Source organism: Nicotiana tabacum, chromosome 1 (assembly GCF_000715075.1).
Source record: "Nicotiana tabacum cultivar K326 chromosome 1, ASM71507v2, whole genome shotgun sequence".
In the NCBI taxonomy this organism is placed as follows: Eukaryota; Viridiplantae; Streptophyta; class Magnoliopsida; order Solanales; family Solanaceae; genus Nicotiana; species Nicotiana tabacum.
This window is the reverse complement of record NC_134080.1, coordinates 79,423,979-79,433,175: the sequence shown is the minus strand read 5'-3', so window position 1 is coordinate 79,433,175 and position 9,197 is coordinate 79,423,979. Positions and strand designations below refer to the sequence as shown.

The 9,197-nt window shown below is 37.9% G+C and overlaps 1 long non-coding RNA gene across 1 annotated transcript; it reads left to right on the top strand.

The window, feature by feature from the left end:
- The first annotated feature begins 305 nt into the window (after positions 1-305).
- LOC142180311 (uncharacterized) lies at positions 306-9,155 on the top strand. The gene is made up of 2 exons (XR_012708744.1): positions 306-1,065; positions 3,587-9,155. It is a non-coding gene; the product is annotated as an uncharacterized LOC142180311 (long non-coding RNA).
- Positions 9,156-9,197: the final 42 nt, after the last annotated feature.

Genomic DNA, 9,197 nt, shown 5'->3' with positions numbered 1-9,197 from the left:
TGAATTTTGAGTAGTTAACATTTTTTTTATCTTTCTATATTAATAAAGTAGGAGTAGTATTTTATTTTATTAACAAAAAATAAAGAAAGAAAAGAAAATAAAAAAAAGGAGCCAATCACGTTGGGCCATGTGGCAAAGATTCTCCATTATCCACTCCCTAACAAACTCACATGCACCCCCAGTTTAATCCCACTAACGTTTTGGCCAAGAAAAAACTGAAAAATATTCCTTTCGTGGGGACCACAATTCCTATCTTCTTTTCTTTCTACAATATACACACACAAGCTAATATATAGAGGGGGAATAGACACAAAATACAAAGATTTGAAAAAGGGAGGAGAACGAGCAACTTTTCTCCATGGAACTTAGCTGAAGCTTCAGACCTCACCCCAAAATTCCAGAGACAGCCTCCATACACACAAAAACGACCTTCCCCCTAACCTATCTTCTTCTTCATGGATACAAGTAGATAACCCTAGGACATAGAGCTTCAGCCGCAAGAACAAAAAAGAATAGAACCACACCCCATCATCGATCTTCTTCTTCTAAAAAAACCAGCGAACCAAAACCATAGAGACCCCACGATCTTCATATTCTTCAACCTTGACCATACATCAGCAATCCTAGGACCCCTAACCCAGTAAGGAAGCTTCAACCGCTAATCACCCATCGACAGCAGTTGCTGCTCTTTTCGTCTTCCTTTTCCAGCAGCTCGCCGGAAAAATGAGCTCCAGTAGCTCGCTGGATTAACGAGCTCCAGCCGAGCAACAACGAACCAGAACACCAAATGCTTCTGCTCATCGCAAAATCTCCACCAACCCACGATATTAACTCCATTACCTCACATTAGAACCTGCTGGAAACCAGCAGCAACAACTGCCATAACTAGTCGGAAATCCAGCAGAAACTTTGAGCACGTAACTCCATCACCTCTCCTGTTTGAGTAGGATTCGAGGTCACCGGTTGGTTGTTCCGTTCGGTGTCTCCGGTCGTGGTTCTAGCTTCGGGTTCATTATTCCCGTTGATGTCTTTGTCTTGATTTACAAGAGAATTTTCAAAGAGTTCGTAAGTCTCTTTTTCCGTTTTCATTTGTATTTGTTTTTTGTATAGTATCTTGTTTTATTTTCTTAGTTCTTTAATAAATATATTCTATTGGCTTCTACTGTATTATGCTTTGGTATTATGATTTTATTTTTTAGTTTTGATAAAGGTTCTAAATCTGATTGTTGAAGAATTTGTAAAGATTAATCTTTTCGCTAGGAAAATATATGGGTAGAAATAAGAAAGTGTACTGTTTTTCTTGGCCCGTTTGGTTTGAATTATCTAGGAAATTTATTTTTAGACAAATGGTAAAATATAGTCAATTCAGTGAAATGATAGTTTTATTTGCTCAATATCTTTTGGACATTAACAAGACACTAATTCTGATTGTGATATGAGATTGTTTTGAAACAGGTAAATTGATCCAAACCAAAATACCCATATTGTAACGAACATTCGTAATTTGCTTTAGTTGAGTACAATCTTTTAAAATAATTTGAGGTGCTCCATGATGAATAAAATCCCAAAACTCATGGCCCTCACTTAATTAATTTTAACCCTTTAGAAATCGAGGTGTGCCACTAGTTGAATTTTCCATGGCCCTCGCAAAGTTGAAAGTGCGTAGTTGCTTTAGGTGCACTATTTAAAAAATTACCTTCCTAAACTCGAGTGTGCATTTCATGTGACCCAAATTTAAATCTTAACAACGTTAAATAAAATGTGTCTCAGACTGCAGGTACATTTCATGTGGCGTGGTCCAAATATGTGTTTTAGATGACGTTGAAATATTCCTTAAAACGAATAAAAGTGGTTTAAAAGTAAAATGCACATAGGTTTGAAAGTGTTATAAAATCAGATAATTGAGCCAATAATAACAATTGAGCGACCGTGCTAAAACCACGGAACTCGGGAATGCCTAACACCTTCTCCCAGATTAACAGAATTCCCTTCTGGATTTCTGTGTTCGCGGACTGTGAACAGAGTCAATCTTTTCCTCGATTCGGGAGTTGAACCGGTGACTTGGGACACCATAAATTATCCCAAGTGGCGACTCTGAATCTTTCAATAATTAATCTCGTTCCGATTGTCACTTTAAGTTGGAAAAAACTACCTTATACTCTTCGGGGTAGAAAAAGGAGGCGTGATAGCTCTAGCGACTCTGCTGGGGAAAAGAACACAGAACTTCTGGTTCAGGGTTCAGAATTCGAGCTTAGAATAGCTGTTATGATTGGCTTTTATTTGTAATCTGATTTTTACATGTTGAGCCTAATGTGCTAAATATCGCTTTTACCGCTTTGATATTATTTGGACTGTATATAAATTGCTACGAAATCCACCTCTCTCTGAGTCTTCTAAATCATCTGGGAAGTGTGCACTTCGTGTGACTTCTTTTCCGTTAGAGTCTTATCCCAATTTTAGAACGAGGTTCGGACAGTTGCAAAGCCGGTGAAGCTTTTGTATTCCCGGTACGCTGCCCCCCCTCCCGGCTCGAGCTGTCCGCTCGGGTAAGCCAGGTTTAGAATAATACACCCATGTTTTTAAACCTAGAATAACATAAACTCATGCCGGATCCCTAGTAGGAACGTTTGTTTGCATCACGTGCATTTGACTTTGGAGACTCAACACAGGGGTTGGGTCTGTTTAGGACAGGTGTACCCAAAAATCAAAAGACCATCGTGATGCATCTTACGTGCTACTTGCATATCTGTCTGTTTCGGCTTGCATGTTGACCGGCTTCTAGAATAGGGAAAGAAAATGAAAAAAAAGAAACAAAAGTGAGAGGTACGTATTTATAAAATTTTGAAAATCTGCCAAAATTCTGGAAAAAAAAAGTCATTTCAAAACGAGCCAAAATTTTCAAGTGTCATGTTTTCCTGTTCCGTCAAAACTGGGCGAACTACGCTGGTCTGATTCTCACCGGATGTGAGATACGTAGGCAAACCTCATCGGTTCCGGCCCACCATTTTCAAAAACATCCAAAAATATTTTCCTTTACTTCCTTCTTTAGAAAAGTCTTTCTTTAAGACCCTAATTTTTTTTAAAAATTCCAAAAATATTTTCTTTTAATTTCTTTTCAAAATCCAAAAATATTTTAATTCTTCTTTAAAAAATTGAAAAGAAAATTCAAGATTCAAAAATATTTTCTTTAGAAGTCTTTCTTTCATAATTTTAAAATAAAAGTACAAAAAAAATATCTCTTTTCTTTAGAAGTCTTTTTTTGCAAACATTTTTAAGAAAAATCAAAATCCAAAAATATTCTCTTTCTTCTTTATAAGTCTTTCTTTTGAAAAAAAAAGTGAAAAAGAAAAGAAAATTCGAATGCCAGAAAAACATAAATTTAGTTTATTTTCTTTATTCATGATCTTCTCGAACTACGCAAGATCTGATTCATGTTCCCTCATGATACGTAGGCAACCCACATCAGGTTCGATCAAATGACTTTGAAAAAAAAGAAAGAAAAGAAGAAGAAAAAGAGAGTGGAAGAATGATAATAATAAGGACCGACTGAGTCCATTCTAACATGTTTCTGTTTTGAATTGTGAAGAAAATTGAGGTGACCAGTTTGTGGTAAGCTGACAACACAAGATCCAAGGGAAAAATGTCATTGACAACTGACATCGAAGCCGTTACAAATGCTCAAGAGACTTAGGGTCAGAGGGTTCAATAAGAGTCTGCTATGGTTGAGGAAAATAGAATACTGAAACAGCAAATGACAGAAATGTGTCAAGCATGGGCTAGTGGCCAAGGACAGCCTCGTCATGAGTCACAATTTGCTACATAGCAAGAGTAGTACCACTCTCCTGAGTACCACTCATACTCGTTTGATCTTCCTGCAAACATTGAGAAGCCTGCCCGAAAGATGGTACAGGAAGAAATGACCCAAAGAGTGAAAAGATTAGAACAACGGTTGAAAACATACAAGGGTTGGCAGGTCAAAAGAGTGTTGCCTTCAAAGATCTATGTATTTTCCCCGATGTCCAATTGCTGCCTGGTTTCAAGACTCACAAATTTGAAAAGTATGATGGACATGGAGATCCCATAGCCCACCTGAAAATGTATTACAATCAACTGAGAGGTGCAGGAAGAAATGAAGAATTGTTGATGGCTTATTTTGGGGAAAACCTTACGGGAGTAGCCTCCGAATGGTTTATGGATCAAGACACGTCTCGCTGGTATGTATGGGATGACATGACACAGGCCTTTGTTAAACAGTTCCAATACAACATTGACATTGCCCTAGACCGCAATTCCTTTTCAAACTTGAAGAAGAAACCAACTGAAAGTTTCAGGGAATATGCCATTAAATGGAGAGAGCAAGCAGCTAGAGTTAAGCCACTCATAGACGACCATGAGCTAATCACTGTCTTCCTTCACGCTCAAGAGCCAGATTATTTTCAAAACATGATGTCCGCAGTCGGCAAATCCTTCTCGGAAGCAATCAAAATGGGAGAAATGTTAGAGAATGGTCTTAAGACAAGCAAAATTATAAGTAAAGCAGTTTTAAAGCCTCAACTTAGGCTGTCCGGGTTGAGTCTGATAATTTTAGAGACACAAATGAGAAGGTTGAAAAAATCATGATGACATCAGGGTCGAGAAGAGGTCCCAGGAGAACATCTCGAAGGTATGAGTAGCCTCCTCAAGTTTGCCATGACTCCCCTGAGCAGTATTATACACCTCAGAATCCTCAATACTCTGTCGCTCCACCTCAGTATGTTGTCCAGCCACCAAAACACCCCAGAAGGCGAGCACGAGCATCACGAAATCTCCAACAGCCTCCACAAAATTTTTAGGTTCCCTATAACCCACATCCAAGCCAGAGGTATAAAGGGGAACAAAGGTTGAAAGATAATTTTACACCAAAAGGAGTGTCCTATGCAAGCTTATTTGAGAAGTTAAAGCATTATGACATGATTGCACCTATTCCTCCAAATCATGTGGACCCACGTGCGAGAAGCTTTGACCCTTCTAAAAGGTGTGAATACCATTCCAATGCCTAGGGGCACAATGTTGAAAGCTGTTGGGATTTGAAAAGAGAAATAGAAAGGATGATCCAGGAAAACCTGATTGTGATCCAAGATAGTGACACCCAGAATATCGCGCAGAATCCTTTACCTACATGTCATGATGCACACTTTGTGGGGATGATGCCTAGTGACATGGAGTATGAGAATCCTCTCAGGAACTTGCTAACTAAAGCTAATGATGTTGAAATTGGAGAAGGATCTGCTGATTCTGATGAGCAAATTTGTGGCTAAATGCCAAGCCTACCAATTGAAAAGTCATTCCCTCCTCACTAGGAAGGAATCTTGGTAGCTTGTTTTGATGTTTTTTCTATTATCTAGGTTATTTCAGGGTTGTGATCCAGATTTTATTTTGTTTTATTGAGTCAAACCCTTATATCCCTCCATTCCGTTTGTGAGTCTTGTATGTCCGTTCTGTTGCTATTTTCATTATTCGGCTGTTCTGTTGCTATTTTCATTATTCGGGTTATTTTAGGGTTGTAACCCATTTTTAGGTTGTTTGTTTAGTTGTAAAACCCTTTCATCCTTTACTCAATAAAATACAGTTTGTCCTTTTGTGTCATTCTGTTCCTAGTTCTTTTCTCGCTAGTTCTAATGACATGACATGCATGAAGAAATTTTGGCTAGATATTAGGAACTGATTTTAATCTTCAATTCGATAACTTAAAAAAATACATTTGAGGATGAATAAAGAGTTGGAATACTTTGAAACTAAGGTCGAGTAAAATTCACCTTCAAATCATTGTGAAGATCGGGCTTGAGGATGTTTAATCAATTGAAGTTTGTTGGAAAGTTTGTCACTAAGGGATGAAAAAATGTCTTGTGACCACGGCACACCAAGAAAACAGACATGTTCGTCAATGCTGTGATCGCGAAAAGATACCATGTTTGACGTTCTTGAGGTTGGGAGGCCCTTTTTTTGCTACCCAAATACTTTATATCCTTTGCTACCCATTTGAGCCTATGTTATTTTATTTGACTACCCTATTTTGGAATCAAGTTTAGAGTCAAAAAAAAATACATGTCCCAAGAGTACAAACTGGGGCAATTCTTAGAAAGTTCAAAAAAAAAGAAGAAAAGATTTGTCAAAGGTCCATGCCCCAAAAAATAGGAGCTGGGGCAACTTGTTTTGAAAACAAAAGAAAAGGAAAGAAAAAAAGAGAAAAGAAAAGAAAGGAAAAAACAACAGAAAGAAAATGAAAAAAAATAGTTAGGTCAGATGTTTGAACTACGTTCGACCTGATTCCTTAAAAAATAAGGATACGTAGGCAGCCTCACGGTTCGGTCCAACCAAATAAGAATTCAGAAAAGAGAAAAAAAATCCAAAAAAATCCCTCAATAGCTGAAACTAGGGCAAAGATTTTATTTCATTTTTAAAAGAGTCAATTCCAAAAGATGTAAGTATACAACCCCGTCATCTCTAGTCTGTTTTGAGACTCATGTCGGTTTTTCGTCCAACCCTATCCAAAAAACTTCCAAATAAAGACCTCCCGATATGCCTTCAAGAATGGCAAGAGAAGCATGCAATGAGCAACGGTTGTCACACGACATATAGCACTTTGAAGTTACTCACAAAAAGTGAGAAAAAGAAAAAGAAAAAGAAAAAGAAAAAGAAAAATGAGAGTCTTACTAGTGAAAACCTTCACGTGCACTGTAAGGCGACGGTAAGCAGAGATGAATAAATGAGAGAGACTTATTGGTGAAAGCCCCTCGGGAACTACTTGTCGAAAGTGAGTCATGAAGATAATGCGAAGAATTGGCATAAACAAGCCCGACTTCAAAGGTCATAAGAATGGTAAAAGGGAAGATTGAATTAGTTTGGTAGATTGGCCGTTAAGTCCAAAATGCATGTCATGATCATTAAGGCTAGTTATTGAAAAAGAAAAAAGAACAAAAAAAGAAAAAAGAACTCTTCCTTATGTCCTTCCGACAGGGGCATTTCTTGTTAATACTTGTTTCTTTGTATCAATGTGTATTTCACTCCGAGTCGGTCCTTGTCAAAACAAGCAAGAAAAGATTTCAAAATCTTCTACCAGATTTTCAATTGCATAAAGCAAATTTGGCCAGCACTAAGTTGTTTCTGTCAATATACCTTGAGGATTCATACAAAGGCTTCCCCAAAAAGACTCTTGTCAGCCTACTTGGAGCAAGCAAAGATAACTGATGATTCTCTTTGACAGACAAGTTGCTCAAAAGCAGGAAGTCATTCAAGATATCGGAAAAGGTCACCTAAGCAAAGATCTCCAATTGGGATAAGGCTGTTTGAGTGCAAATGCAAATGGTACTGGTGTGAAACAATCAGAGTTGGTGCAGAACAAAAGTCTTTTGAGACCGACTCAAGCTGATTGAACAGAAGCCAAGCTGCCCAAGATTCAAGGCCACAAACCGACCACCATATTCAAAACTGACAAATTTTTCTTTGTATGAAACAGGAACAAAGCAGTGCAAGGAAAGTGATTCAAAAAGAGAAACAAAATGAATGAAAAAAAGGAGAAGAAAAAGAAAAGACGAGAAGAGCCGACAAAGGGAAGTTTCTCAAACCTTTGCCTTTATTGTCTTGCTATTGTGCATAAAATCTTGCCATTGATCTTCACATTTTTCCTCCTAGGATAAAAACCAAGTCTGATGAATTTTATTCTAGGATATAAATCTTAGTCTGATGAATCTTTCTCCTAAGATAACAAAAAAGGAAACCTAGTCTGATGAACTTTCTCCTAGGATCGAAATCTTAGTCTGATGAAGTTTTCTCCTAAGATAGAAAACCTAGTCTGATGAACTTTCTCCTAGGATCACGATCTTAGTCTGATGAATCTTTTTCCTGAGACAGAAGACCTAGTCTGATGAACTTTCTCCTAGGATAGAAATCTTAGTCTGATGAATCTTTCTCCTAAGATAGAAAATCTAGTCTGATGAATTTTCTCCTAGGGTAAACGTCTTAGTCGGATGAATCTTCTCCTAAGATACCAAAAAAAACAAAAAAAAAAAGAGAAAAAGGCCTAGTCTGATGAATTTCCTCCTAGGATTAACGTCTTAGTCTGATGAATCATTCTCCTAAGATAGAAAACCTAGTCTGACGAATTTTCTCCTAGGATATTTTGAAAAAAAAAGAGAGGAAGTTTGGATTTGAAAAAAATGGGTCAATTTTTAGTTTTCTTAAGATTACCAATGTTTATTTTTTTTGAAATCAGGGGGCCCCGCCTGGAGAATAGGGTGAGTTTTTACTTTAGTCAAGCTTAGTTTATAGTTTTCCTAGTCTATTCTTTAGTTTACTATCATCATTGCATCAATAGTACAAGTGGTTTACAATTTTGCTAACAACTCACATATCTTCATAGTGCAAACTAGGGCAGAAAAAATATCTTTTGTTTAGTCTATTTTGTTGTAATCAGGCACCCACCTGGAGAACAAGGGAAGACCACGCAAGTTTCTAGGGAAAGCAGTGTTGAAGGAAGACAACTCGAGTTTCAACGGAAAGCAGTTTCGAAGGAAGACAGTTCAAGTTTCAGGGGAACATGGTTCAAGGTGCAAGGGAAAACAGTATCAAGTAACAAGAGAAGACAGTTCAAGTTCAGCAATCAGGCGCCCGCCTGGAAAATAAGAGAATTCAAGTCAGAATGCAATTCAGGTCAGCAACAAAAGAAGCTCACGTTAAGAATGCGAGTCAGCAGTCTAAGATGATCAACAGAAGTTAGTCACAATCCAGAATAAAAAGAAAAAAAAAGAAAGACAAAAAGTGAATCCAAATGCAGAAGTTAATGAAAGATGTGAGCTGCTCAAGACAGGGCTGAGGTCATAAGCTATGCATGTCCCGTCTTGGTTTGAAAAGCTGAAGAAGATCGAACCAACACCTACAGCTAACAAGCATCAAGATTCAGATCAGGGTCCGCATGAAGAACCAACCAAGACTCAAGATCAAGCTTCAGAAGACTCATAGATAGGAATCTTGTAACCCGTAGCTGATAGGCTTCGTTAGTCTTTTTCATTTTTGGTTTTGATGTAATAACGGGACCGTGGACCGGAACCTCAGCAGAACGGCACCTCGACCGGCTCTCCACCTCAGTATACTCCATCACTGTTTTTACTTCTGAACTACACGTGGCCTGATTCATTTATAGCCAAGGATATGTAGGCAGC